The sequence below is a fragment of the Eptatretus burgeri genome, chromosome 12, assembly GCF_056783735.1.
Source record: "Eptatretus burgeri isolate ZD-2024b chromosome 12, Ebu_testis_v1, whole genome shotgun sequence".
Taxonomy (NCBI): Eukaryota; Metazoa; Chordata; class Myxini; order Myxiniformes; family Myxinidae; genus Eptatretus; species Eptatretus burgeri.
Window position 1 is genome coordinate 76,919,563 of NC_140972.1, and position 27,693 is coordinate 76,947,255.

The window sequence follows — 27,693 nt, forward strand, 5'->3', positions numbered from 1 at the left end:
CTTTGGCTCTTGGTTGGGTTGTGAGGAATGGATCCCGAGCCTAGTGTATGTGAAATAGCGGGTCGGTGAGGACGATCGATGCATGAAGCAGCTGCACGGGGTCTCTGAGCCTTGAATCTCTGAGCCTTGAGCACGGGGTGTTGAATACTGCTCACGAGTTGCATGACGTACGTTTGTCCCGCTGAGAGAGAGCGACTTGGCGCACGTCCACACGTGGAAATAGAAGCACCTCAATTCCAAGTTCCACGAAGACCATCTCTGGGCCAAGCTAAGTGCCAGAATAAAGGGAGGATTTGCTTTGCTTTTGTATCATTTTCCCCTTGTCTGTATTTAAGTGGGTGCAGAGGCACATAATATTTTATGCTGATATTTAATTCACATATTATTTCATGCTGATTATTGTATATATTTATTAATTTTCATTAAATGTGTTCATTTTAAGTGGCTGTTTCCATGCACGTCATGGTGTTCAAGTATAAACCCCCTTATACTATCCTGGTGCAGCGCTTCACTGTTTTCCCATGCGTGCACATTAATCACCAAGAGTCTCGGCTGTAGGCCTCCAAGGGAGAAGTTCGACCGTCCGGGCTGGCAGTGTTAACAGCCTGTCACCAGAATTTGGGTCAGGGGGATTAACCTTGGCCACCAGAACAACAACAATATATTAAGTTCTGAATCAAAAACAAAGGTTCTCTCATATTAAGCATGAAATAAAGGAATGTTGAGACTAAACATTTTTCTCAAATTCAACTTATTTTTTTAGAGAAAATTGAGTTATTTGAAAAAAGTGCAAGGGTGCCAATATTTTTGGCCACGACTGTACAACCTCACACGCTTCCCCTCCCAATCCTAAAGCATCGATCCCCTCTCCACACTGAAAATGCTCAACCTTCGCCCCATTCCAAAGTTGTCCCATCTTTACTTGCACTCTCCTCTTCGCTCATAAAAGCAAACAGGCATTCCCACGTCGAAACAGTGGAATATGTAATGCTTTCTTCTCCCCTATCCATGACATCACCGACGTCACAGAAACCTGTCAATTTTAAGAGGAAGAAATAAATAAATATATTGAAAAAGCAAACCTGCATAACCTCTGCAGACATGGCACTGCTCAAGAGAAAAGATAAATCTAAATGGTTTTCAAAGGTAAGTTCTGAAGCATTCTAAATTCTAATGGGCAATTCTAAATTGGCAACCATTGTACAGAAATTGTCGGTAGAGTAAGAGAACTGTCCAACCAATGGGTGGAACTTGCACAAAAGTACGCACAGACCATGTGTAGCTCCTTTCATAGTACAGAAGAATACTCATCCTACTATTAATTTGCAATTGGTCACTGGCTTTGACACCAACACAAATATTTATTATGGACCCGAGGCATCAAAAGGATACATACGTATATATTGAACAAACAGTTTCAAATGGAGCACCTCACCACCATTAGAACAGTGTGGCAATAAATGTGAATTGTTGCTCCTAGTTTGCCGGCTCGATGACTAAAGACGCGATTTACATTTTTGTCGCATTCATCCCCACCACGTGCAGGCACAGGCAGCTTGCGAGTGCTGTATCTCCAAACCCAGTATCCTACAATATGTGGAATGTGCATAAGAATGGCAGGCTAGCTCCCATGTCTTCACGAAAGCTAGCCTGCCATTTTTGACAGCTCAAAAGAACCAGCGTGGCCAGGGGAGACAAAAATAGCAAAATTGCATTATTGCATTAAAGGATGCAACAGAAACTGTTCCTGTGTCAATGCAAGTATCTGTTATGTCACGTGTAGCTGCCGAAAATCTGTAGAGCACTGTACACGAGCAAAGTGCGGCACTGTCGAATGCCATCCCGAACAGATGATTCGTTGACACTAGACACTCCAGAAATTGTCAATTCAAGGTGTGATCCCAAACTTCAGAAAAACAAAGTTAGTTGATGGCACAATGGAAATGTGAAGCAACCAATAAGTGGTGGCTGCAAAATGGCCCTTCCACATCGGAGACAGGTCCTTTTGGGGTTATTTGTCATGATGTGTAATAAACATTTATCGTAGAATAATCTCGGTGATTATTTGGCCGCAGCTTTTCAACTCGTTTTGACACATTCCAAATGAAATAACTTGATGTGAAAAGAAAATTTAACAAAAATGTATCCACTCATTCGTTATGTGAAAAAAGCAGCAATTTTAAATTTGTGTGACATCATTTTTAGAGCGAGTAAAGTCTTTCTAGTAGCTTGTTGACATGGCTGTCCACCTACATTTTGTCCTGAGGTATACATTAAAGGTGTTCATGGCCAACCTTTACAGCAAGACTTTTTGATCAAAAGGGTGTCTTGGCCTCCTGGGTGTCAAGTACAAACCAAAAAGTCACCTGCTTTTGCTCTGAATGGTTAGCACCCAAAACGTCAGCTTCTCCTTGCTTCCCACGGTAGTTCACAAACCTCAATCAACATTCTGTTGACTTTCTATTGTTCTACCTGTCCAATGCAGATCACCAGATTTCATAAGCAAGACTAGTTCTTCATTCCACAAAAAAGTCCAAAAAAAACAACAGCTTGGATGATTAGACATGATAGGAGTTGTCAGAAAAATAATGAATTGCTGAAAAGTACAACATGAAGCAAACAGGGGAAGGGAGATGTTTAGTTGGTAACATTTTCTTCTTTTTCAAGTTCTGCTGCATTGTTAATTTTAAGCTGGCTCTGAAAACTCATTGGCTGCTCATTCATTGATAATTGATTATTTATTCATGGGGAACAGTGCACCAAGTTGCAGCCACTTAAAGGTTTCACTAAAGTACTCATGCTTTCAGTAGCAAAAGTGGATTGGCAGAGTTGACACAATACAACTTGCCAAAATGAAGTTCATTGGGACTGGAGGGAAGTTCCTCCATGCAAGGATTTGAGTGACAACTGTGGGAAAATCAAATTGTATGAAAGGGGATTTGTAAGAAACTGTTTTTCAAAGGTATTTTGCAATTTAATACTCCACAGTTGGGGTGTTTTTCGACTGAGGCACTAGCACATTTAAGGAAAAGCAAAATCTCACTACCACAGAACATGCGCTGGTGGTCAACTGGCACCTTTGTATTTGTATCAATGTTTGTCTGCGACGTTATCATCCTAGACACAATTCGAGGTGATCGATTCCAAGAACGGTGGAACCAAATAGCAAAAATTACCCCCGTGTGGGGGTGATGGTCATCTCTATAATGTTTTTTACTATCATAATCGATGAACCGTTGGCCAGATATCTCCTAAAATGACAGACTAGATAGGTTTTGAAAATGGCGACTTTCACAACTTTCGTGACCTCGTGACCTTGACCCTGACCTCGAATCTGGGGAAAAACATGTCATTGGGTATCACTCATCGACCTCTACCTACATACCAAATTTCATCAAGATCGGAAGTAAAAAGTTTTTTGTACCGGAAGGTGTTTTTGACCATCTTCCAGGTTACGTGGTGGCCAAACGGGACAGAAATTCAAAAATCTGTCCAGTGAGATACAAGATAATATTTTTTACTATCATAATCAATAAACAGTTGCCGAATATCTTTTAGAATGGCAGACTAGATAGGTTTTGAAAATGGCGATTTTTACAACTTACGTGACCCCGTGACCTTGACCCTGACATTGAACCCGGACAAAAGTTATATCGTTGTGCAACACTCATCGACCTCTACCCACATACTAAGTTTCATCAAGATCGGAAAGAAAAATTGTTGACGGTCGGACATTTGGTCCGGCTTTATTAGGTCATCTCGGTAGAGATGACCTAAAAAAAGGATAACACCATTAGCGGTGTTACATGCAGGAGTACATTTATAATCTGAATGCACTAAAGGGTATCCTTCCTCATACTTTTGTCAAGAATGAGAGTGGAGTAAAGGAAGGAGGAGGAGAGATCTTCACCACGTATCAACAGTGGTCTTGGAAACGTTTTTGCTTTCAGGCATCAAGAGGTCACAAATGGGTGGGGGGAGGTCAGCATGAAATACTCATCACATGAATAACTTGATGGTATTCAGAGAATACATACCCCACAAAGTCTTGAGAAGGACTTGGTGTGAGCCAACTCGTTTTTTTCTTTTCTTTTTTCTTTGATCCAATATGACTGCCAGCCCACGTAACTGATGACGTCATCTTTGTCAAACCATATTTCCCATGGGCAGTTGACCAATTAGTTAAATTTCACATTGATCAATTAAGCTGTTTCTCCTATGAAAATTTTAAAAGATTTTTCCCTCAGATGCAATATGTCTGCCAGACCACATGACACATGGTCATTTTAATGAAAATCCTGTTCAAATTTCAAGTCAATCGAATAAAAATTTATGATTTCAGAAATTTGACCCATCTTTATCTTTTGGCTTATGCTGACCTCAAAAATAAATGGTGGTTGAATTCAGTGAGGTGATGAAAATTCCATTCAAATTTCAAGTCAAGCGGATGAAAATTGACAATTTTAGAAATCTGGTTGAAGTTGACCTCAAAAATAGTTGATGGTTGAATTTAGTTACCCAACATGCCAATCCTGTTCAAATTTCAAGTCAATCGGATGAAAATTGAGGATTTTAGAAAAATCAGCCGATGTTGACCTCAAGAGCGATTGCTATATCACATGGTCATGTAACATGTGATAAAGTTTAAAGTTCCTCCACTGAATGGTTTTCAATGTACACACTTAACAAAATGCAGACACATACGATGTACGACTTGTGTATGTATGCTACCGATCCCTTAACCCTGCTATTTGCTTCACAAGTGCAGGGTAATAAAAGTTGGGAAGAGTTCAGCAAAAGATTAAGGAAGGGATATGCAGTGAGTATGTCCAAAGGTTGGGGGAGGGGTTGGAAGAGTAAAAATTATCGAGAGAATAAAAGGTGATCCATAATAAAGTTCCTATTTTAAATATTGCAATACTGTGTTTATAGATAGAGCATAATTTTTTTTTGAAAGCTTGTTTATTGCTTTTTATATTTCCATGTTGGTGTATTTGTCAACAGGCATAGCTGCCATTACGAGTAAGGAAATGATCCAGAAACGATAGTCAAATACAGCAAAAATCAGCCAAAACTGCTTGTTTGGTGTAGAATGACTTTAACCCAACGAATTGGACTTGACATCCTCCACGGTACAATGAACACACAGATACATAGAAATGCTTCAAAACTTTCTTCATAAAAAAATTAGCAACGGAACAGATGAAAAATTTTATGCAAGATGGTGCCCCTCCACACCTCTTGATTGAAGTTTGTAATTGGTTGGATACCCACGTTCCACACTTTTGGATCGGATGATGAGGACCCAGAGTGGCCCCAATTAAACCCTGAGCTTCATTTTTGTGGGGATGGACTAAAGAAAAAAGTGTATGCCAGCAAACCCACTAATTTTGATGGATTAGAAAGTTATATCCACAATGTTTTTGCCGATTTGCCAGGAGTTTCTTCGGTTTTCACTGAAAAATGTTGAACTATCGAGAATATATAAATAAATATTTTTAAGAAGTGCCTCAAATGCTGAAATTTGATGTTCATAAATTAAAACAGCAATAAATGGGAAAAACATTTGGGTGCTGTCTTTGCAGCAACAATATGGTATTTCTATATTTAAAATAGGTACTCAATTATGGATCTTGCTGTACCTTAAATGACTCAGAACAAACAACATTGTCACAGGCTAAAAATTGCACCAGCAGGTGTTCACATCATTACTACTATAAAGCCGTGACGATGTTCAGGTTTCTCCACACCCTAAAAAGTATCTTTGCAGCAGTAAAAAATTTGATGTGCAAGTTCAAAATACTACATATTAATGGTAAACTGTACAATTTTATTCAGATCATCTTCAGTACCAAGTAACAACTGAGTAATACCAAATGAGTGAGAAAAAAAGGTTAATTACTCATGCCATTTGTCATTGGTTTACAAGAGGTTGGAAATTGGAAAGCATATTTCAGTACGGTCAAAATAGAGTCGAACCCAGAACAAATTATGCCCAAAATATATTTGGCATCATTAGAAGAGCAATTTCATGGTGATCAAGAAAATCAGATGCCTCATTTAAGCAAACATCGACATTTGAATAGGGGTCGGGGGGGGGGGGGGAGGAGGGATACCACTAAAAATTAGCCTGAAATCAACATGTCAAAAATGATAAAACCATACTAAACCTCAACACCACTCAAAATGTATTGGCTTTTTTTGGAACATATCGTAGGGAAGTTTCATACTGATGAGACCTTTCCATCAATATAAAATTGTTGAGGTCCTGGGAGCTTGGCACCAAACAATGGGCCTTTGAAGGGTCCAGCATTTGTTTAAAAAACAAGGTCAAATGAGCCAAGATCCTCATCCTCTTAATGATGACATCATAAAAACGAATATGACATCATTGTGATGTATCAGGTTTGCGATAAATTATCTGTGCTAATGCCCGGCTTGATTCCGGCGAACAAAATTCAAACAGCTTGCCTAGTTTCGGAGATAATGGTATAGGCGATTTCCATTAGTGGCGATATTATGACGTCAACTTTTTTTTCTCGGAAGAATTTCCAAAATCGGAGATGGTTACTGCCTGCGTGTAGGCTTTCTGCATATACATGTCAAGTTTCACGAAGATCCGATGAAAACTCTGGGTTGTGAAACAAAAAAGTCAAAAAAATAGGAATGACGTCATAAAAATTGAGATGATGTCATAGTGATGCATCATATGTGCAGTAATTCATCTCTGCTAATGCCTTGTTTGATTCCTGCAAACAGAATTCAAAAAGCTTGCCTGGTTTCAGAGATAATTTTTTAGGCGATTTCCATTAGCTGAGATATTTTGACGTCATAACTTTTTTTCGAGGAGGAATTTTCAAAATCGGAGATGGTTGCTGTCTGCGCAGGGTATTTTTTACATATGTATGCCAAGTTTCAGGAAGTTTCGATGAAAACTGTAGGCTGTGAAACAAAAAAGTCCACAAGAAGAAGATGAAGAACAACGTGAGTAAGACTTGGAGATCCTCCACGAGGATCGAAAAATTAAAAAATGCTAAAAAAATTCACAAATTTTTACAGGGAGAAAATTATGCTTACAATGTAATCTTTAAATATGATATAGCTAGAAAAAATTGCAATCTGGAATATTTCAAGTTATATTGATTATTGTCACATTTGGTCCAGACTATTTTTACACATTTCATCTTTACCTTCTCCATTTCAAGATGTTCTGAAATGAGTGACAGAATCTGCTGCTCAATAATCTTCATCGGCATCGAGTACTGTACACGTAATGAACAATAAGCATTGGGTGATGTGCCGATGGACAGAAACAAGTTCGGAGACTACAAATTGGTCAGCAGAGAATATTATAGACCATTGTAGAACACAGTATAGCAGTTGAAGAGAATGTCCTGCATAAATATCTCACAGAAACAAGGTTGGAAATCGTACCTGTAAAATACCATCGCGATTGCCAGAAAACTGCCTACAACAAAAATCACAAATCTACCGACAAATCAGAAGAGGCAAAGGGATCTACTGGTAAGGTTTGGTGAGTTGAAACAAGGAGGAATTACAAATTTGACTGTAAAAGTAGCTGTTTTTTCTATGAAGGTCCATGCTGTTCTGACAGAAAATATCAAATTAGACATTGTCATTGAAGTCTGAACTTTGCCAATCAGAGAACATGTGCTGAAGGTGTGCTTTGAACGAAATGATGGTGAATGGGTGCTGAAAGTGAAGAAGCATGTGCTTAGCTGCCAAGACCTTTTCACAGCCGAGACTCGATATAATAAAGCACGTTATGACAGGTTTAGAAACAAGCTTTCTGAGAAGAGCGGTGTGCCTCAACTGAGTAGTCCCAGTCAGCCAGTCAACAGGATGAAATTCAGGACTTCAACAAACTGTTAGTGGCTCGAATTAGAGGGTGAACTGTCTTCACCATCAGGTCTAGGCCAGAAGATTATCGAAATCACTGCATCTAAAAACACATGTATAACACTCGATGGATCAAGAACAAGTTATATCAGAAGAAAGGTACGGTGACCATATACATTTTGCTGCACAAGCAGTAAAATCAAATGTTTGCTTGCAGAACACAGCTGATTACATCAACAAGAAATGGCATGCAGATAGGCAGAAGAGAGCTCGGCTGAACGAATTACAACGACAGCAGCTAAATCGATCCTCAGGGATATTCGGTCGGCGGAGTTAGATTGCGATTACAACCCGTCAAACAAAATTCTTGAAAGCTCAGAGAAGGGAAAGGAATGGTTACCCCCATATTTGTGGTTGCTCTTGGAAAAATTGCTCAAATACCCACTTTTGCAAGTGAGTATTGGACAGTGTATGTATTGTCAATTTAACTCACCCACGATCCTGCATCTGCCAGTTCCCTTTGGGCTCGGCATTGAAGTATACAATGTTTTCGGGTCCAAATGCTTAATTAATTGAGTGCAGTAGAGTTTTCTGTGAGTCAGGATGAGGTTCTCCAATATAAGCAGTCAGTAAATGCGAAGAATACCAGCCACTTTCTCAGGAAATACTTGCCTGGCTCATTCACGCATTGGATAGCCAACAATGTGGATCACAACCCCATGACCATTGACAGGAAAGGTTCAATACATGTGATAGGTTGTTTGTCCACAACATACACAGGAAATGCTCCAAATTTTTTTTAAAAAATTTCAGGACAAGGGCCATGACACAAATTCCCTCGCGAGCGCATGGATCTGCCATTTTACACACACAAAGATATGAGCCAAAGTGGTGCAAACACACTGGAGACTGATTAACAAACATAGCAATGCCATGATATAGTATTCTGCACAACCATCATTTGAGCTTTTCAAAGTTCAACAAGAAAAAGAGCAATCAGATTGCAGACCCACACCAGGACTTCTTTTGTGTGGTGTTTGTGTACTGGTGTGTTGCATAATTGAGACAATTACAACTGCCACTATATAGCTGCTGGCAGTGATGACTGATTCAGCCATTTCAGAGATGTTTGAAGGTATTTTTTTTTGTTTTCTTTTTTAAACAACATGGCTGCTGAATCACATGACCGATATAAAAAAATTGTGCACCATTTAATCCCCAGATGACCCTCAAAAATTTTCACTGATTGGATGTAGCGTTATACACATGCAATTGTGATGTCATAACGAAGGTCCTGCAATGTCATTAAAATAATAATAATAATAATAATAGTAAAATAAAAATAAAAAACCACTTATTCCCCATGAGGAGTACTTGCTATGTGCCAAGTTTAAATTTTTTCCTTGGTGCGGTATCAGATAGAGGTCCAAAGTTTTTCAGTTTTTCCAACATGGCTGCCACACCATGTGACCTATGATGTCACAATTATCACTAAAACATTCCACATGAGTAGTCGCACCAATGGTGAAAATTGTCTCAATCCTACGAGCGGTTGTGGATAAAAACACTAAAGTTTTGTGTGAACAAGCAAATGGACGGACCCAAATGCAATACCCTCTCCTCTGTCAAGGGTAATAAATTGTCTTGCACACAAATTTGCTGACAGTTCATGGTTGGAACATGTTTCTTACTGTATATCACTGTACCCAAACAACCTGGTCTTCTTGAATAGTGGAAATAGGATCCAGCGAGGGGTGCAACGATACGATAACATACCAAAGTACCACAATCGTCTTTGCGAGGATAGAACTGTCAGTATGGAATGCACTTCATTACAATGGTATGCACTCTGAATAAGTTTCATTTGTTTTGAGACACTTTAGTTCAGTTGCATGAAACATGAGTAAATAAAGCATTTCAATTCATGCCTTTAGGCAGTTTTAGGTGTGTTTGACACCTCTGCTTTGCAATTGCAAGATGCGAATGCAATTTCCAAATTTGGGGTGATGCGTGCAATGAGAAAAATGACAATGTGACAGGTTGCTCAGCACGGTACCCCTCAGCAAAGTGTGTGCATTTTCCCCTTTCTGTAGTTATTTTGATCACAAGTACATCACAATTAGCAAAATATCTCTCATTTTGGCATTTTATCTAAAAACACACGAATAATTTTCCTTGCAGGAACAATGCTCATAAGTGGAACTGACAGTGGTACAATCAAGGGAATGAACAAAAAAAGAAAAGGATAGAGGAAAAAAAAGAAGAAAGGGAGATAAAGGAGAGCAAACAAAGCAGCAAGTAAGATGGTTTGGTGAGGAGAGGTTAATGGGGGTTGTTAGTCTGATGTTATGCTTATATATGTGAACGTTTTACTGCTTTGCTTGTGAATGTTTTCTTGCAACTTGTTGATATCACCTGCAATTCTTACCTTTTTTCTTGTCATTTCCACCGGAAAGGGAGGGACGCCGGCTTCTTGCTGGTGGCTCGTGTGAGCAAGTTGGTTGCCACCATCTTTGCCTGGCTTGATTAAACCATTGTGCAGAAATGAGATCAGAGTCTTGTCTTGTCCGAACCATATGATCATGGCATCTTTCCTGGATCCACTTTCCTGACCCTAACAAATCGTTTTCTCTATCATCCTCCGTACTTGCTATAGCCTTACCGTAGGATTCCCGAGACTACTTTTCAGGAGTAATAAAGATCATGGATCACAAACAAGAGATGGTGGTGCCATGCTTGTTTGAAGTCATTGAGCGAAGAGAGACAAAAAGGCCTCTGGAAGGTGGTTTGATAGACCAGTGAAATGAATAAATGAGTTGGGATGTGTAGTCAGACTGGATTTCAGAAGCCAAAACAAGAGAGGGTTATTGGAAGAACACGTGCATCCTGGAAGGATAGGGAGGGTCAGGCCAGAGAACTGAGGAAGCAATGTTGGAGATTAGACTTTAGAAAACAAAGATCACCGACCTGTTTGTGATACGAGAGCAACAGAGCCTGTGGTTTGGCCTCATCACAAGAGATGACAATTTTGAGAGCTTTACATTTCACAGAATCCAGGAGACACAGATATGATGCTGGAACACTGCCCAAAGCAGACAGCAGTATTCCACTGAGCTACGGACAAAGGTTTTGTAGACTGTCGCTCTAATTTTCAAGGAAACACTTTGATTGACAGAGGAGTCCTCGTCTGCGGCTGGCTTTAGGGCCAGTGAGGTCGATGCGGTGGTATGTGGAGACGATGATTTTTCAAAGCATTATTTTGTCTTCCAAAATAGGGTTTTGGAAGAGTCATGGCTCATTCTTCCCTACCTACGCTTACCTGGGTTATCTTGAATAAAGGTTGTACTAAGCAGTGTTTGCCATCATTAATCAGGGGGCTACACTGGAGAAGCCATGGCAAATAGCCTCTTTCAATTCATCGTGTCATGACCATGAGAAGTACGACAGTGTCATAAGACATATTGATTCACCTATTCGATGAAGCTTGCTTTTCAAGTTGCAAGATCAACTCTAGTAAATATCAGACTTATCCTACCTCTTAGGGAAGAATGCCAAGCACAATTTCAATCTTCTTCTGACTAACAAGATTTTAGTGCCTCAACATCTGAAATCATGGAGTAAAATATATCCTGGGCAAACAATACATCAAAGATGATCGATGACACCAAAGAAGTAAATGGATACCAAGCAGTCTTTAAGACTGAACAATGGATGACAGTATATCAGTACTCTGTGGTTCAGGGCTTTTGCATCCAACCTTACATATGAAGCAGTGGATGTGAAAAGCCTGAAATGTCCCATCATTCCACCATACCTGCAATAATTAACTTTTCTTCAAACTTGAAAGTTTAAAAGACCCATCCCATGTCCTCAACTCCACAATGTACAGAGTAAGGTGTTCTATGAACTCCAGTTAATGAATCCTTGGTGTGTGGCTGATCGTCCTGTTATGCAAATGAGCATAAGGCCTGCAAAGACTTACATTTTTACCATCCTCTCGTTTACCCTTTCAATACTTTACTTCAACCTTTTTAAAGCCTTTGCCAGTGAAGGTGTTATTCTAACTTTAAAACCCTCCAAGCTATTGTCCACGTCAATATTTTAAGGTTGTTTTTTTTTCCCCCTCCCTCCATCGGCATTGAATCAACTTTTCATATTAGTGACAAGGACTTTACCTCAGAAACAGCACTGTCCAAGGAGGTGGAGTTATTAGACTAAGTTTTCGCAGATCTGTGTGGCCATTTCACACTATATATTTTGTAAGGGGGTTGGATATGTGTATGTTTTAGTGTGTTGGTATGAAGAGGGGGTGAAGATGAAAAGTGTGCATTTAAGTTAGAAAAAAAAAAATAAAAAAGGGACAAACATGCTTTCTTACACCTTCACAAAAGTATTTTCGCACCAGCGGAACCAGCTTCCACATTCTCTTCTATCTCCTTCTTCCCTCCAGGTCTTCAAGACAACTGTTCACCACCATCTCAGGTAAACCCCCTCCACACCCAACCCCAATCTCCAGTTTTCCCCTCCTGAGCGTTTCCTTGGACTGTATCCATCTTATCCACCCAATGTGTCCTCTCCTACCCCCTATTCCACTCCACATCCATCGTTTGTCCAAATCTCCCTCAATCTTGACCTTCAACTCTATGTGCCTCCCCCCCTTTAATGCTCCTTTTGTGCACATCTCTGCTGTACTTTTTGCGTCCTGATCCATTCAGTGTACTAGCTCTTCCAAAAGCCTTGACTACGGATACAAAACAAAAAAACTCAGCATCATACACCAATATCTACCATACATGTAACAACATTAAGAAGGTATTGCATTTGGTTGTTTGTCTGCACAGAACGAGAGTCAAGTTTTTTTCTGCAACAGCTTGTTGAACGGACACAAAGTTTTCACCATAGGAGCGACAAGTCATGTAGAATTTTTCATAATTATGTCATAGGTCACGTGGTGTGGCAGCCATGTTGGAAAAAAACAGAAAAACCTCCATCTTTGAAACCGCACCATGTAAAACATTGAATCTTGGCAAATGGCAAGTACTCCACATGGGAAATAAGTGATTTTACTGTATGACATCATAGTTGCCTTAGATGACATCATAATTGCACACAGAGAACACCACATCCGATCAGAATGAATATTTTTAGGGGTCATCTTGGGATAAATTGGCTAAGACAACAATAAATAAAAAAACTGATGACGTCATCGGTTGCATGATTCAGCAGCCTTATATCTCTCTCACACACACACACACACACACACACACACACACACACACACACACACACACACACACACACACACACACACACACACACACACACACACACACACACACACACACCCTTCAAAAATTATGTGAAAAGCCTGAACAGATGATCAAGGCAAAGCTGTACAGCTATGATCACATATCCACAAGGAACAAAACATTCCCACCTATGTTGTCATAGCCACATAGTTTGGCAGCCGCATCAGATTTACCCTAAAATCTTTAATGATCTTCTCCAGAACGGCTGGACAGAGGGGAAATTTCACACACGTCAAAGGCTTGGGGAAACCAGGGTGTTCACAAATCTATAGGTCACAGGGTCTGGCAGCAATATTGAATTGAACGAAAATTACAAAAAAAAAAAAATTATCTTGAACCGCTTCATCGATCAATGTGAAGCTTCACAATTGGCCGACAGACCATGTGACCTATCAATTTAAACCAAGTTTTAAATTTCAAGCTGATTGGACACATGGTCTAGCAGCCAGAATTATTTAATATTTTGAATCTGGGTTCCTTTGAATAAGGCTCATTTGGCTGTGCTTGGATGGGTTTGAGGGACAAGGAGCAGCTGAAACCCAAATCCTATCCAGGTTCCTCCTGATGACTTAATCTAATTTTTTTTTCCTTATGCGGGTTCCTTCTGATGACTCCGATGCAGTGCTGTACCAACAATATTTGGTCTTCCATTTTATTTTAATCTCATTCTGAATTCAATTGAATAATAATAATAATAATAACAAGCCGGTATGCGGACATGGGTAGTCGACTACCCAATCAACCCTAACGCGATGGGCCCATTCGATGGGAAATGACCTGAGGATTAAGCAAAAGAAAATTCATGATTCCAGCTTCAAGGGTTAATGCTGCAGATTGTTTTTTCGTTAAAATACCCCCACATTTAGAAGTTTTTCGGCCGTTGCTAGGCAACGGAGGGGTCCATAGCAACGGTTCTTTCTCACACATAACTAGGACATACCATGAACCTACCATACCAGTTTCATTTATATATGACTCATAGTCTCCGAGATATAACGAACTTCGTTTTTTTTATTGTTTTCGACCATGGTTCATTCAAAGTCTATCTTCTCCAACAGTTTTCATAGAATCCGGCTGGAAATTTTTGACAATATGGCTGATTGTACTGCCCACAGTCGCTCGGGGCCTGATTTTTGATTTTCGAAAAAATTTATGATTTTTCAAAAATTTCAAAGGTCCATTTGCTAGGCAACAGTTCTCATTTGCACACAACTAGGTCATGGCATGAACCCACCAACCAAGTTTCATCGAAATCACTATTGTATTAACGGAGCACTGGACCGAAGAGGGACAGACAAACATAGACGGAAAAAGTAATAATAAGGGCAGAACAAATTTCAAAATTAAAAAAAAAAAAAATTTTCGACTGGATCAACTACCCAATAATAAACATCATGGGTCAGGGGCAGGTGTCCAATCAAAGCAGGGTTGCATCAAAGCGGGACATATTGGTACCCGGTCATCACTGCCAGCAGTTATAAAATGGCAGTTCTAATTATGTCTCATATTAATTAAGTAACACCAATACACAAACATCACGCAAAATACAAGACAACACAAAACAAGTCCTGGGTGAAGGTCTGGAATCTCTGCTCTTTTGCTCATTATAAAATGCAAAAGGATGTGGGGAAGTTATACCAAAAAGGATGTAAACAAGGTGGAGAAATGATCACGTGAAACCATCCCTACATCTTACTTTCAATAATGGTTGTTTGAAAAGACACGTGTGTTCGCTACAACTATCTTTTCAAATGATAACCATTATTCAAAGAAAGAAAGATGTAGGGATGGTTTCACATGAACATTTCTCGTGACCATCCCTACCTTGTTTGCATACTTTTTGGAGAAACATCCCTACATCCTTTTGCATTTCTAAAAATGGTTTTATTACCTCTGCCATCGAAGGTGAAGGAGGAATTTTTCACCCCTTTGTCTGTTTGTCTGTGTGCAGGACATCTCAAAAAGTTGTGGACGGATTCGGACGAAACTTGGTGGAAATGTTGGGTATGAGACAAGGAAGACTCGGTTCAATTTTGGTGAAGATTCGAGAATTTTTTCGGTGATTCTTCACCATTGAGAGATATGGCTAAACCAATATATAGCACGATATCTCAAAGAGTTTGGACGGATTCGGATGAAACTTGGTGGACATGTTGGGTGAGTGACCACAAGGAATAGATTCGATTTTGATGAAAATCCAAATCCAGACGTGGACATGAAAATTATTTCTTTTTAAAAGTGATTCTTCACCATTGAGAGAAAGGGCTCAAAAACGATTATATAGCATAATATTTCAAAAAGCTATTGGACCCGATATGTTCTCGTGGATCAGGCATTGTGGTGGAGGTATGCACACTACAGAGTGCCCTTTCTAGTTACTTCACTGATAAATTTTAGAAATGTGTTCACATGCTGGAGAATTTTATTGTTATTGCACATAATTGTTTTGTTTTTATTTTAAATAATATTCTTAAGATTTGTTTTATATGAAACACGAACAGATTCCCACCCCCCCCCCCCACCTTCAGATGGAATGATAATTTGAAGTGGAACACAATTTGCTTCAGCAAAAATTTCGTGACTAAATTGATGGAACGAAGAGTTTTGCAAAAAGTATTTCATGGTATGTACTTTGGAGACACACAACCTTGATAATATTCCACATCAACCACACCTATAGAGGTTTGACTGGCCCTTGGGAAAATGTGTTTCGTGGCTCTGCCCCCACCAGGCTGATTGACAGTCAGTCTCATCGACACCTCTGTGCCATCCCATTACTTTACAAAGGAATGCAGTTTCACATACTTTTTGTGGAATCCTTTCAGGTTATACAAATTATGATAGCAAAGGAAGCTGCACCAAGCAAAACTCTGTTGGATGGCACCAGTCATTGCCATTGAGAAAGGCAGCTCAGAAATACACCGTATGAAGATTATTATTATTATTATTATTATTATTAGTGTACAAGAAGAGTTTCTGGTTTTGACCGATCTCAGGGGTTTTTTTTATAATTTATTTTATTTTGCTTTTGCCATGGTTTGGAGTATTGAAAAGTGAGTCCTGCCTAGACACTCAGCTGAACAGACCAAGTCAGCTCCTACATGCAGCCTAAGTGACTTGTTAGAAAGACACTCCAACTTCAGTTTTGTATGTTGTGGGTATGACTGACTTGTTTTTGACAGTATACCGACAGAGTACTAGCACACCCTCTGATAAATCAATAAGCCACATGAGCACCCCTCCCACCACCAAAAATAAAATTGGCATTTACAGGGAGATCCACAATCAATCAAGTCTATATTTTAAATACAAAAATTCTGTTATTTGTTGTTTGGAAGCTTGTTTATATCAAGTTTTTTTTTTCTTCTTCTTCTGTTGTTCTATTTCTCGATTGCAGTTGAGACATTAACTGCTGCTCAAAGATTTCCAATTGTTGCACTGTATGATGTTCAGTAGTGTGTAATCACAGTTCAAAAATGGTGGTGAGACATGCAACGATTAAAAGTCACCAAAAGCTTATAACAACTGGTTCAGTGAATGACACCATAACCAAGAAGACATACCACAGTGAAATCACTACAAAACTGACCGGGTGCGAGACGTTTTCACAAAGAGGCCGAATAAGCCAATCAGACAAGCGGCAAGGGAGAACGTGATAAAAGTCATCAATTCAGGCAAAGTTGAAGGACCCAGGATGGAAACCAAACAAACCGCATTATGTTCAACAGCTGTTTCCAGTGGTTGTGACCAGGGAATGGAGTTTTGTGAACAGTTCCCTCAGTGGATCGATGACCATCAGATGTGTTATACTGTCAGACCCTACGATTCACTGACCAGAAAGTGTGACCTGCTTCAACATTCACGCATGACCATTTAAAAAAATATTTCTTTATTTATCTTAATTTTTTTAAACACCTCAGGACTGGTTTCCTTTATTCACCGAGGAAATTGGAAATCAGCCAATATCACAGAATTACATAAAGATGCAAAAACGGATCCCCTGAACTACAGCCCAATTGACTTGCTCGACTTCCAATCATCACCAATGTCATGGAATCCATAATCACAGTTGATATAAAATCATTGCTTTTCTCCAAAAGCCTGGTCTCAGATCAACAATTTGGATTCAGACCTGGTCACTCATCCTTTGACATGCTATTTCTACTCACCCAACAATGGTGGAAGCTCTCAATATCAGACATGAGTTCCGGGCCGTCTCTCTGGACATATCACGAGATTTTGACAGTCTGGAATCCTGCCTTGCTCTCCAAAATGTCTGCCAATGGAATCCAACGCCAACTCCACTCTTGGAATACCGACCTCCTCCACTCTCAAAACCAACGTGCGGCTGAACGGAAGCCTTTCATCTCCTCTTCCCATCAAGGTTGGAGTACCCCAAGGCAGTGTTCCCAGCCCCATTATTATTCCTAATCTTCATCAATTATCTCATCGACTCTAGAAAATCCTCTTTCTCTTTGCTGATGACTCCTCACTCTGCTGTGAGATCCCTCATCCTTCTGACAGACAGGCAAGCAAGCAGCCTCTTCCCTCTCAGACCTTGACAAAAATCACAAACTGGTCAAACACAATTTTCCTCAAGTATCCACACTGTCCACCCTTTGAGTCCCCCCCCCCACCCCGGACGCATCGTTACCTTGCATGTCCGTCTCCAACTACTTTCTCCCTCCACCCTGCTCTTACCCCTTTCTCATGTTGTGCCCTTATTACCTCCACCACTGAAGGTGAAGGTTATTTTTTCACCCGTTTCTGTGTTTGTTAGACAAACAGACAGTTAGTTTGTTTTTCTGTGTACAGGATAACTTAAAAAGTTGTGGAAGGATCCAGATTAAATTATGTGGACAGGTTGGGTGTGTGACAAGGATGAACTGATTAGATTTTGGTGAAGATCTGGATATCAGAAATTTTAAAATGATTCTTCACCAATGAGAGAATGGGATACACCGATGAAAAGCACGATATCTCAAAAAGTTGTGGACAGATTCGGCCGAAACTTGGTGGGTGTGGCAAGGACGAATTGATTTGATTTTGCTGAAGATCAAAATCTGGATAAGAGTGTTATTTAATTCAAGTGATTCTTCGTCATTGAGAGATAGGGCCAAAAATTATATATTACTGCATCGCATGATATTTCAAAAATGTATTGGGCCTGATCTGTTCTTGTGGATCAGGCCTAACGTGGCGGAGGTATGCGCTCAACCGAGTGCCCTTCGAGTTTGTTTGTGTAATTGCTCTTCCACAAGGCAAAATCATGTTAAAAGAAATTATAAAAATAAAATATATATATTTTTTCAAACAATTCCCACATATTTGCATTTTGAACATATGCAGGGTCTGACAAAGTAGTTTTCTATGTTGGTGGTTTTGTCAACAGGTATAACCTGCCATTCCTGGTCAGGAAATGATCCAGAAACAAGTCGAACACCACAAAATCAGCCAAAACTACTCGTTTGGTGCAGAACGACTTCATCCCAGCTCATTGGACCTTACATCTTCCACAACACAATGAAATGCTTCAAAAGTAAATAAACAAAAATTCATCAACGTGACAACACAGATGAAAAATTTTATGCAAGATGGTGCCCCTCTGAACTGCTCCATTGAAGTTCATAATTGGTTTGATTCCCAAAGATGAATCTAGCGACGAAGATCAATAGAGTGGCCATCCAAGAGTCTCGATTTTACCTTGCCAAAGGAGAGGGTAATGCATTTGGGTCTGTCTGTGTCTACACAGAATGTGAGTATGTGTATTAAATATATTAGACCCATTAAGACCACGAATAACCTTTAGACCCTTTACAACCCCAAGACCTATGAACACCCATAAGCTATTTTAAAACCCTCAGACCTATTAACACCCATAAGATATTTTAAAACCCGAAAACTGCTAACACCCCTGAGACCCTGAAAGACCTCGTAGTTCCTGTTACACCCCATAGAATTTCTTCACTTCTTAGAGCCTTTTGAAACCTGCAGATGCTTAGACTCCTTTCTAACCTTTAGACCTTTAGTTCTTCACATATTTTCAAACATTTTAAGACCATTAAACCCTTTCAGACAATTCTGACCCTTTAAACCTGAAGTTGAATCTTTTAGACCACTTTGACCTTTCAAGACCTTCGAGAATTTCATCTCTTTTTGATCCTTTCAGACATTTGACCTTTACACATTTGCAAATGGACTATTTAGACCATAAAATTTCAATCAATGGCCTTCATTTAGCTCGTCCTTCCATTTACTTGCCACACAAAACAATTCCTGGTGAGGGTCTACAATCTCTGATGTTTTTTTTGTGGAGACAGATTGAAGAAAAATAGCCCCATTGGGGACTGACATTTTCCCCAACAGGCAGGGTTAAAATGAGGGATTCGGCAGAAGGGGCATGGTCATGGGGAGCACAACCTACGTTAACGACATGATCCTTATGTTTCATGGAGAGTTTGGTCTGCATTTGCCTGTCAGTTTGAGAAGATTTAAAAAAAAAAAAAAAAAACTGAATTTGAGGCAAAAACCCCCACCCTTTTCAGCTTATTATAAGTGCGGATCCGGATGGGGAGCACAACCCCATGACACCCGAGTGAAATGTTAACTGACGTACGTACATACGGACAGACACTGAGCTCATTTCAGAGAAATAACCTAAAAAGTGTAAGCCAAGCAAAATCGCTAATTCAGACACATTAAAAAGTTCTATTCACAATATTTTTGCTGATTTGTCAGAAGTTTTAGGCAGTGGAAAATGTTTAACTATTGAAAAAAAAAATGCTAAGAATGCAGGAGCTTATGTTGAAATTTGATGTTCACAAATTAAAGCAGCAATAAATGGCCTTTCGGGGAGGGGGGGCAGAGGGGGCGGGGGGAGGGGCTGGAGATTTATTTACATCAACATGGCATTTCTATTCAAAAAATAATAATAAATAAGGAATTAATTATGGATGACCATGTAAAAAGGATATAACAATGTCAAAACAAAAGTCGTTTGAAAGAATGTCAATAAAACTCAAATGTAGACAACTCAAGAAATTCAGCCCAAAGCATTAATCCCATTTTCTAATCATGGCATCCAACTCTTATCTGAAACCGTCAAGTTAATATTCTTAAGGAACAATATTTTCCCTTTACCATCATAATTATCATTCAAGTTTCAAAGCGAAAATAAAGCCGAGAAAGCAAACAATACATTTTCTTGCAAAAGGCAGCACGAGTCTTGAACAGTAAACAATTATGAAAATATGACTGGTAAATCTCAAATAAATAATTCGTTCTATTTTTTGAAAAGATCACTGAAGACAAAATTGTGAAAAGATTGGCAGAAAGGAAATGCCAAGCATGCAACTGAGAACAGGTGAGCAAGCAGTTAAATTAGATAATGTTCAGCTTTTTAATCCAGGAACAAAAAGGGTGATGTGCCAAGAGAAGAGAGAGTCACAAAAAAAAAAAGTCAAAATAAAATAAATTAAAAGCAGAAAAAAAAATTAGATGTTGAGATAAAAGAAGGAAATAGAGCAATGCAGACTGTAGGAGCGAAGCAAAACAATAAATAATAAGAAAAAAAAAGTCAGAAAAATAAAGGATAAAAGGAGAATTTTTTTTTCTAAAGGAGAACTGAAGCTGGGTTAAAACAACACCATTACAAAAGAACACCAAGTGAGCCAGGCAATCTTCATGGAACAAAATTAGTGTTCAATATGTGCAGAATAGCTTTGATCTTTTGTTTGGTTTCCCCCGACACCCCAAAGGATAAAACATTATGGTCAATCACAATATTGAGCCAATGCACCAAGAGAAGGAAAGGGGCCTTCACATGCAATGGCCACAATGGTGGCAAAAAGCAAGAAAGAAAATAATAATAATAATAATAATAATAATAATAATAATGTGCTATACGTCACAAAAACAAACAAGGTATTGTATAGCACCAAATTGCAAAATTTAATAATTTTATATAGCAAAAGCTGAAGTCAGCCTTTAAATACCCATGAAATACTGTACTCCAAAGGAGAATAGGCACTGATGAGATAGAATGTTCCAAAGGGTATATATCCTAAATGTAGGTACAAATTGCGAGATAAAATTAATTGCATCATGCAACTGGCTCAGTTTCTCTGCACACAAGTCGGTCTTTCCCAAAGGTCATTGGAAAACATCAGGGCAACCAAGACATTTGATTCGTAGCTGTAAATGCATTAATCTCAGGGCACTGCAGAAGCAGCCTGCAACCCAGGAGAAGAATTTGGTCATGTACCTGTACACACCAAGCTACTTTGAAAAGCACCAGGGTTTCACAAACCACAAAACACCTGCAAGCAGACAGAACAGTGAGCTGAGCATCCAATGCAAAATAATGACACTATGAGATAATTCTCTGTCTGTGAAGCACCAGGATGACAGCTCAAAGTCATATCCAATCACCAATGGTAGTCAAACCCAGATAAGACAGCTCAAAGGTAAATAGGGCATGTCAAAAACAGAACTTCGCTAACAGCCATTTGGTATTCATCATAAAGTCTGACCACATGGAATTTTCTACAATATTAAAAAAAAAGAAGAAAAAAAAAAGTACAAATAGCATTTTTAAAATTGCAAGACATTGTGTGTGGTGATTGTCAAGTCTGAGCATTTGCACGCGCACGCACGCACGCACGCACGCACGCACGCACGCACGCACGCACACACACACACACACACACACACACACACACACACACACACACACACACACACACACACACACACACACACAATGACATTGGTTGAGATGTTTTTTCTTGCACTCAGCCCTCTGTGCTTTGTGGTTTGTCCCTTCACCCCCACCCCCAACTCTCCCCCCCCCCAGGTCTGTATGGTGCACACACAGTCCACCATCAACCTCTTCCTGATAAAAATCCTAAGATTCAGAATCACTGCTCACCCCCACTCATTTGTTCTTCCTGTTTTTTTCCCCCACCGAGAGAAAATAAAAAAAATTAAATCCAAATTCTGTTCCACCATCATCTCAAACCCCCCATCCAGAACCATGACCCATTAACACTCTGACCCCCCACCCCTGAATTTTGCATTTGTATCCATCTTGTCCACCCAATGCATTCTCCCCTACCCCTCGGTTCCTACATCTGTTGTTGTCCATCTGTCTATTTTGTCCCTTGGCTCTGCTGTTGGCATTTCCCCCTTCTCTTGTTGCCGTTCTGTTATGCTGAGTCTTGATACATTGTGTCCTAGTTCGACAAGCCACGACTCTGTATACAATGAGAAGGGCACTCGCTGCAGCGCACAACTCCGCCATGCAATGCCTGATCCAGGAGAACACATCACACCCAATACATTTTTCCAAATATTATGCTATATATTGTTTTTAGCCCAATCTCTCAATGGTGAAGAATCACTTTTAAAATTATAGAAGCTGGATCCAGATCTTCACCAAAATCTAATCAGTTCGTCCTCGTCACACGTCAAACCTGTCCACAAAATTTCATCCGAATCCGTCCACAACTTTTTGAGATGTCGTGCTATATAATCAGTTCAGCTCTACCTCTCAATGGTGAAGAATCACTCAATTATCGGATCCAGATTCGGATCTTCACCAAAATTGAATCACTTCTTCCTCATCACACACCAACATGTCCAACAAGTTTTGTCCAAATCCATCAAGTTTTTGAGAAATAGTACTATATATAGATTTTGGCCCTACCTCAATGGTGAAGAATCACTTCTAAAATTTGAGTCGCCGGAACCGGATCCAGATCTTCACCAAAATCTAAGTTCGTCCTTGTCACACACCCAACCTCTCCACTAAATTTCATTTGAATCCATTCACAACCTTTTGATATATCCTGCAAACAGACACAGACATACACAGACAGAGACAGATGTTAAAACAACCTCCTTCCACCTTTGGTGAGGCAATTAAATAAATGGAATTTTGCTCAATGGCAGTGTTTACATCTCAACTTAAGTGTTGCCCATGTTGAGCAGTTATATATTTTGGGCACCTTGGTCTCATAAACACACAAAACAAGAAAGTTAAAGCAATCCATACTAATGACAAAGTAAAGGCTCATTGATTAGTGCAGCAATTGGAAGAAAAAAGAAAGGGGGAAAAAAAAAATCTCACAAAAGAAACTAAACGTGCTGCTGGGTTGAATCGGGTGAACATTCCTGCCAGGGTACTAATTCAATATTATTCTGGCGATGAAATGCTTGCACTTATCTTGCCACAAAGACGCAGGCATCATGTTGCCACAGAATACCCACAGGACCTTGACCTCCAAAGGAATGAACAATTTCGCTGTGGAAACAACTCCAAAAATTGAATTCAACCAAACAACCTGGTTCTTTAGTTTTTGTCCTCGAGGATAAAATTAACTTTTCCAAAACAGGATGTGCTCAAACTGTATTTGCACCATGCACACTTTCCTATAGACAAGATTTGCATGTAACCAACCTCCAACGTGAATCTTAACTCGAGGCAAGAACAGACAAACAAAAAAATAATAAAAGAAAACAATTCAAAAAAAGAAGGGGAAAAAAAAAAACCAAGAGATACTGCATTGAACAAAACTCACCAAATAACCCAATATTCCTGAGCACCATAAGAGTTCAACGATTACGATGTCAAGTCAAACATAGGTCTTCTACCCTGTCATTTTAGTATTCATAAAGTGAAATAGGAAATGCTCTGTGCTGGTGTGCTGCAATTTGCATGCCATCACAATAACTGGTCTGAAGGGATTTCAGGGGAATGAGCTTTCAGATTGATATACAGTACCACATTTGAGGGGAAAAACAAGCAGTTGTCATGATGTCATAAATTTCTGGGTTTCTTCCACCTCATTTGCAGCCTGTTAATTGTTTAGCAGAGGGATAGAAAATGTCCAGCAGCACATTGCTGATTGTACCTTGCATAAAGCCTCAATGACATTCTTACTTGAACAAGCTATTTTTAAACATGGAAAAACACAATAGTGTCACGACTTGTTACTTGGCACGTCTGAACTTTTATCCATCTACAAGGCCTTCATACAAGGCTTGGAATACGACACTCCCTCTGGGCTGGCACGCTGGCCTCACACCGTGGAAACCAACGCCTTCAAAATCATTGGAATCTCCCACAATGAAGCTGAATCCATGGGCCTATCACTTTCACATTGTGGACAGGTCATTGAGCTCTGCATTATACTGCTTCCTTTGTGGTGTTGCAGCCTCTACCCTTTCCATGCTCTGTCCACACTCCAGGAAGCACGACTGCTGAAACACACCAAATCCAGACTCACTGCCCACCTCCACTCATTCCACTGCACCCCCTCCACTCATTCCACTGCACCCCCTCCCCCCAACCCCAACTGTTAAAACAGCCATTTCAATCTCATTTTTCCCTCAAAAGCTATTCACTGCCATCTCAGGTCATCACCCAACCACAATCATGATCTTTTCTACTCCCATTAACACTTCCCAAACCAATCTTTTTTCCAGGTTTTCAATTTTCCTTCCACTTCTGAATGTGAGTATGCAGCTTTATCAAATCATTCCACCCCCCCCCCGCCCCCATTTTCCCTGTTAATTTTGTCCGTAGCTCCACCACAAGCCTCAGTGTACACTGAAAAATGGCTTTGCCAGACAAGAAAATCAGAATCACAGACTAGATACAAAAAAAAAAATAATAATAATAATAATAATAATAATAATAATAATAATAACAACAAGTGGTGCCAGGCACAACAAATCCTGCCCATTTAAGGCATAAAGTTATTTTGGGGATCAAATTTAAATTTGATACATCCTTAACCCCGATCTTCACAAATATGCATTTTTCACTCAAGGATTGTTAGGATTTTGTCACAAATAGAATAAGGTTCACTATAAGCTTAGTTTGAAGTAAATCGGATCATTTTTGACGAAGTTATGAGCGAAAAACGATTTTGACCTTTGTGACCTGACCTTGACCTTTGACCTAATTGGACCCAAAAGTTAATGGGGTCATCAGAGGTTCATTACCCACCTGTGGATACAATTTGACAGTGAGCCAGCCGTTTTCCCGTAAAGTTGTATTTTCGTAACCATGTTTTAGTTTTAATGGAAAATTTGTAATTTTGACCGATGACCATGACCCCCAAAACTTCGGACCCTACCGATCTTCACAAATATGCATTTTTCACTATAGGAATGGGTAGGATTATAAGTGACAAATAGAATAAGGTTCACTATAAGCTTAGTTTGAAGTAAATAGGATCATTTTTGACGAAGTTATGAGCGAAAAACGATTTTGATCTTTTCGTGACCTTGACATTTGATCCAATTGGACCCAAAAGTTAATGGGGTCGTCCAAGGTTCATTGCCCACCTGTGGATTAAATTTGATAGTGTTTGCTAAAGCAGTTTTGCCGTAAAGTTGCTAACAGACAGACAGACAAACAAACCGGACGAATACGGGAGGGAGCGGGATAATAATAATGAAGGTGTGCATTCTGACTTGAACAAGCAATTTTTAAACATGCGGAAATCCAAGTGTCAACTTGTTACCTGCTTTCATTTTCAACTCCAGGCACAAATGACGTCTCTGACATAAAATATACGCTTTCAAGATGAGCGATTCTCATTAACTGACAGTCACATTAATCAGCCAATGGTTGGACAACAGCATCATGAGTCATAAGACCGCATCCCAATTTTACTGGAAACAGGACCAGGTTTGAACGTTTTCATGTGCTTTTTTCATTCAAGGTTGTATGTGAGTAGCAGTGATGGGAGATGACATACATATACATATATATATATATATATATATATATATATATATATATATATATATATATATATATATATGTATATATATCTTATGGTGGTATGTCAGTGTTTGGTGGTGTAAATAAATAATTGAAGGTGGTATGCAAGAAGTCATGATGGGAATGTGAATATACCTAATAAATGATTCAAAGTTACATGTTGGTTGGGAAGATGGCAAGGTTCCACTCAGATGTATTGCAAACTGTGGTGTGCACCCAGGCGTTAGTCTGTCTCTCATTTACGGCAGATGCTTCCCACGCTGCACTTGAAAAGCTGCGCATTGAAGCAAAGCTCAACATTCACTTTTGAAATGATGGAAGAAGAGGCATGCATAATGTTGATGCCAAATTTTATTTCACAAGCAGGAGATTTTGCCATCTTTTAAGACAAATCCAACCTCTGCCACCCAATGTTTCACCACCATTTCAAGGTGGGGATTTACACCAGCACAGAGCTTTGGCTCCAAGTGAAACTAAGAGTGCAACACAATCAACCTTTTTAAAGTCCATGAAACTATTTAAATTGATAGATAAACATAAACTTTTCCCTGTCACTGGAGACGGGTATTTTTTGCTTGTAAATAAATAATTCAAAGTTGTGTGTTGGTCGTGGAGATGGTAAAGTGCATGGAAATAAATGGTTCCGAAAAGCATGTACAATGCTGTAATGTTCGCTTCTGTAAAATTATTTAAATTATTGCCAAAAATTTAGAAACAAAATTGTCATGACCTTTGGCTGTAATTCCAAGAAAATTTTACTTGCCTCATGCCCAGACATTGGACACACGTGCCAAATCCAAAAGAAATCCGGAGTTATTTTGGAGTTGTCGTTCCAGAGGGACAGACTGACAGCACCCATAATATAAAGCCCCAAATGGGCTGACACCAAGTTGAGAAGTAAAAAAAAATTTAAGTTAGATTATTATTATTCCATTATTAATGAGAGGGATCAGGCCATGCATCATTTATTCTCCAAGTTGGCGAGAGAGAGAGATAGAGATAGAGATAGAGATAGAGATAGAGAGACCAGCAGACTGTGGATCAAGCATCAGGAAATACCTGTTCTGATTAGCCACAGGTGACATACTTCTCAACTCAGATTCCTTGTTAATTAACTTTTGCATACTTTGCAATGTGATGTGTGCAAGTGCATGTCAAAATACACAACAGACATTATGATGCAACTGTACAAGCTGACAACACATTCTCAATGACAAAGCAAAGGCAGTCAAGGTTGTATGCAGAGGACAAGTGCTATATTTGATTGGTCATGCTTCAACCTTTCATTGAAAAATAGCAGAATAAAGGTCAAGAATTGGAGTCACACAATTGGTATGGTGAGAGACAGCATTGGCTCCAACAATTACACATGGGGTGGAACAAACGGAAAAAAAAAAAAACACATTTCATGTATATGTGTATTATGTATGTATGTATATATATATATATATATATATATATATATATATATATATATATATATATATATATATATATATATATATATATATAAAAAATATATTGTTGTGGTTACCAAATTCGCAAACCACCATTCAGGTCCCTTAGGTGAGGTATCTCGGTAAGTACATGTGTAGTTAGGCCCAAACCCGTTGTCTAGTGGGAATACATGTCATTTATGCGTGCTGCGACTCTTCAGGATAGCCGTTTTTCTTTTACTATCTTTAATTTGGACCAACCGCCATTGTTACCACCACCAACCACCGCTTC

General features: G+C 39.3%; 1 protein-coding gene across 7 annotated transcripts in view; it reads right to left on the bottom strand.

The window, feature by feature from the left end:
- FAM53A (family with sequence similarity 53 member A) overlaps positions 1–27,693 on the bottom strand; it is a 138,171-nt gene that overhangs the window by 72,086 nt on the left and 38,392 nt on the right. The window contains exon 2 of one of the 7 annotated variants that reach the window (XM_085848598.1): positions 22,876–23,017. The exons of the other annotated variants lie outside the window; for them this stretch is intronic. The gene's annotated coding sequence lies outside the window, so the exon portion shown is untranslated. The remainder of the gene's footprint in view (positions 1–22,875; positions 23,018–27,693) is intronic. 7 annotated transcript variants of the gene reach the window in all.